Below are 4,197 nucleotides of genomic sequence, written 5' to 3'. Positions count from 1 at the left end.
CTTGTGTCTTTCTTGTGACTCTCTCGTTGATAAATCTTAAAGATTCATATCCATCTATACTAGATTATATACTGTATATATATTTTAAATATAATACACAGACATGCATGTATTTATTTAAGAAATATGTGCATGTATTGTGTGTGTGTGTATATATATATATATATATAAATAATTTATATTTATATTATATATAAATATTAATATTTCATATATAAATAACTATTTTTTCTTAAATATATACATGCATGTGTGTCTATTTATATATACAAAATAATTATATGCAGTACACACCCATGTATCATGCAAACACAAACTTTTAATTTGGATGCGATTAATCACGATTAATCGTTGCCCAGCACTATATATCTATATATATATGTATACACACACACACACACACACACACAATTATTTATGGCCAAAAAGTTCTATATACATTCGGTTTAAACGGGGGTTGATTGCGATTTCACGTTTTTCATTTTAAATAGTTTGTAATGCTGTTGGTGCATGAACATTATCTGTAAAGTTGCAGTGCTGAAAGTTCAGTGTAAGCAGAGATATCGTCTTTTATATTGCCTGCAAAAACGACTCGATTGGGACTACAGCTGGGTTTTAGGCATCACTAACCCACATATTTGCATCAACCCCTCCCTCCAGAATATGCAAAAAAGCGCATGCGCACACTTGCCATACCATACGTGTGTTGTGTTCACCTGCTGTCAGGTCTTCTGTGTTCGGGCTTCCCAAGGACGCTGTACTTCGACAACAATGGATACAATTTATGTTTGATTATGTTAATGACGATCGTAATCTAGCTTTCTGTGCTGCACATTTACGGAAGACAGCTTCCAGAATCTCCACGAGTTCAACGCTGGATTCAACAAGAAACTGTTACTAAAACATGATGAAGCAGTTCCGACTTTAAAACCAGAGGCAGCAGTTCTTGGGCCACAACCTGTAAGTAGGCTAAGACTTCATCATTTTAAATGCATTTGCATGTATAATTCTTGTGTTTTAGTTTTTTCAAATGCCAGCGCTGGCTTTATAGCCACTAGGCTACTAGTTATGCTATTTTGTGTCTACAACAAGCGCGTACAAACATTATGGACCAGAATTTTGTATAAGTACTAATGTTTTAAACGTATTTTTCATGTATATATGCTTTGACGTTATTTTCGATTTGATCAAGGACGTAAACTAATGCCAACGCTGTTTGAGTATAACATTAGTAGCTAGTCAGTTGCTATTGTTGCCAGTCAGATGCTATTGTGTAAAACAAACGTCTATAAAGTTAAAAAATGTAGCAAATTAATTATCATTCAGAAACGTTTAGTAAGAGCCGTGTGTGGTGAGATTCTGGACTCCCTTTATCGCCGCTTTCTCGGTCTGATTCTGCCTCATACTGATACTGCAGTTCGACGCCATTATTTACATCTGAGCGCATGCCCGTTTCGCCCGTAAAGGTAATGGGCGTTAATCTTCCGGACAACGTGAGCGACAGTTTAGCCAATCACCACACACCGGCCCAAACTAACCAATCTGAGCCCACTACGTGTTCCTGAGGGAGTGGTTTCATAGACTCAGGAAGTCGACCTCTCGTTCGAGGACAGAGGAGAGCGCGGCTTACAGTAAAGGTGAAGTTTATGAAAAATAAGACTTTTAAAAAAAGAAAAAACATGAATATATGTTTTATTGCACCCCATAAACAGAATCATGCAAAGAAAAAGCAGTCAACCCCCCCTATAAAAGTTATGTTAAATACAGTATGGTGTACAGAGAACATGAGACATTGCTCCTTTTCTTTTAATAATACCGTTGTTGATATTTATTATATGAGTTCAGGCTGATCAGGAATAAACTTGTTCCTCTAGCTCTTCTCCCTCTTTTCTGGAGATGAGGGGGTGGCGCAGTTATTTCTTCAGGAAATGGTGGACAAGCGGACACAATATGTTTAACCACATGTTTAGTCCCCTCCATCTCCTCCCTGCGCTGCTCTCCCTTTCAGAGTCTCGCCTGGACAATCACCTCCAGGGTGCCAATTAAAATGATTGGCGGCTTTTCTTCACGGGAGTGGATGGATGGAGGGAGTGGGGACTGGATGGGTGGCCTGGTGGTTCTGGTGTGCGTAAAAAATATATATATACATAGCAACAGTGTTCTTTAAGAAGTGGTTTCATTCAAAGATCCAGGTTTTATATTGGAGATGAAGAGGCGACCCAACACCAGACCAAAACTGTTTAAAGTACACCTATAAAACAGACCTAAGGGCCATTTCTGTTCATAACCCACCAGTTAAGCTATGCAATCGCTAAATTAGAGCGAGATTTGTTAACAAAATTGTAGGGTTGAAACTCTAAACAATTTAAAGAAAAATGCATATTATGTTATTCTAATTATAGGAACCGTTCTTCCAGAAATACAGATAGTCATTATTTACTCACCCCCAAACTGTGTTGTTCAAGTCTTCTTTTCCATCCAGAAAACATTTCAAAGTAAGCGTGCCTTTAATGCTGCAAAAAAAGACAAAAAATATCATTAAATGATATTTAAAAACATTAAAAGTTCTGTTAAATGAACTTCTAGAAAGAAATGGTTATATACGGGTTCTGTCAGGCGCTGGGAACATTCCCGTCATGGGAATATTTTATGGGTTTAGTTTAAATAAATCTTCATTTTTAGTTCTAGTTAAATTTTTTGAATTAAGCAGCTTGTAAACATATCACAAGAAAAAATGAAAAAAACCTGATAAACATTAAAGTATTACGCAATAAATTTTACATTCCTCCTTATAAACTTTCTTAACAGGTTCTTAAAACACCCAGATGAACATTGTTTAATATTTACTGTAAAGTTTCAAGTTTCAGTTTACAGACATTGTACAGTGTTTCTCCAACACAAAACATGACACATTAGATGACAACCAACTTAAATGATCTACATAACATATAAAATAAATAAAACGAACAAATGAATAAAAAAAAATCAGTCATATGATGTGTCACAGGGATTTCCGGGAATATATGTTACTGTTATCCAATAGAATATAGAATATTGTAAATTATGTAATACATAAATTATTTATTTAATAATATTCAAATTATATGTTTGTATGCAACAATTTTCACAGTACTTTCCTATAAGCACAGCTTAGTTTCACTGAATAAAAACTCAGTAATTATTCTACAGTAGTTTTACATTTTTACAGTATTTTACAGTACATTTATTTTACTGTACACAAGGTGGCATACAGTCGAGCAGATAAAACATACATCATACATTTAATTAATTCAAATTAGAAATATATATTTTACTGCCTTGTGTGAGCAACACAAACTATTTCAAACTGAAATGACTGAACCCTCAAATCTTAAAACCAGTATTCGGCCACAAGATAATCTTTCAACTAAACAACAGTTTTGAACTGACATTAGGGAGTGGAGAATCAATAAATGACAAAAACCTTTTAGAAAAATGGCATAATACCACTGGACTTTCAAAATCTCGAGCGTTTCAAAAGAAAAATTAAAGATAACTTTTTTTTAATCCACACTCAATAGAAGTACAGCTCGGCAACAGCTCAAACGGCACCTTGGCGGAAGAAAGAGAGAGAGAGAGAGAGAGAGAGAGAGAGAGAGAGAGAGACCCATTAAAGCAACTCTGTCCATCAGCAACTGCAATATTTTCCTTTTCAGTGTAAAATCCGCTTTGGCCTTCACGCCTTTAACCACGCATCACTGTACCACCGCCACCCTCCCTTTCCTTTCTGATTCTTTTCTCTCTCTCTCTCTCTCTCTCTGCCCCCCTTTCTCTACCCGTCTGCGCGCCCTAGACCCTGTTCAGTGACCCTGCAGGAGGTTTCGTCACTAATTAGGGTCGCTAATTGGGGGGCAACGGGGCCGGGGTCCTCTCCACACCTGCACCAGTCATGTGACCCATCGAGAGGTGCGCGGGGTCAAAGGTTACGTTGAGGGGGGGTTCAGCTGTGAAGGTTCGGGATTAGCGAGAGAGGAGGGAGCGCTAAGGGTTAATTACAGGAAGACCCCTGGCCCGGCCGACTCAGCAGAGCCCCCTAGCATGAGCCGATTTCTTCAGCTCAGAAAAGATGAAGGCTGCTTGTTTTGACAGACTTCACGCAAGCGCCTGACCCCGCCATGAAAGAGCGATGCTGCATTCCACAGAAAGAGAGGCGTGAAA

Source organism: Pimephales promelas, chromosome 1, assembly GCF_988280905.1.
Source record: "Pimephales promelas chromosome 1, fPimPro1.hap1.1, whole genome shotgun sequence".
In the NCBI taxonomy this organism is placed as follows: domain Eukaryota; kingdom Metazoa; phylum Chordata; class Actinopteri; order Cypriniformes; family Leuciscidae; genus Pimephales; species Pimephales promelas.
Note: the sequence above shows the minus strand (reverse complement) of the source record.